Below are 502 nucleotides of genomic sequence, written 5' to 3'. Positions count from 1 at the left end.
ACGCGATTACAATGTGGATTTATTATATATATTTTTCGTTATATTTCTCGCATTCACTATATCACACGACGCTATGGAGGTTATGTAAATATTTGTAATCCCGGAGTTCACCCCATTTCCTCTACACTGAGATTATAGCTTCTTATCAGGCGACGCGTATGACACAGTGCCCTCGTAGTAGCAGTAGTGGTAGTAGTAGTGGTAGTAGTAGTGGTATAGTCATTTTTTTTTAATCGAGGCGAAAATGAACTTGACAGATTGGTGGTTATTGGCTGACTGCAACATTACTTCATAATCCAGCAGTATTAACTGACAATAACTACCTGACGGGGAAATTTGGCTTAGTAAATAGTTTTTGGACATGTTGCATTCAGCCAGGCATCATCAACCTGCCAAGTGCATCTGCGCCGCAATAAAAAAAAACGGAGTATAGTAGTAGTAGTAGTAGTAGTAGTAGCAGTAGTTGTAGTAGTAGTAGTAGTGGTAGTAGTAGTGGTAGTAG

Source organism: Coenobita brevimanus, chromosome 56, assembly GCF_032717465.1.
Source record: "Coenobita brevimanus isolate Jiangsu-jjx chromosome 56, ASM3271746v2, whole genome shotgun sequence".
Lineage (NCBI taxonomy): Eukaryota > Metazoa > Arthropoda > Malacostraca > Decapoda > Coenobitidae > Coenobita > Coenobita brevimanus.
The sequence above is the reverse complement of the archived record's forward strand: the minus strand, read 5'-3'. Positions refer to the sequence as shown.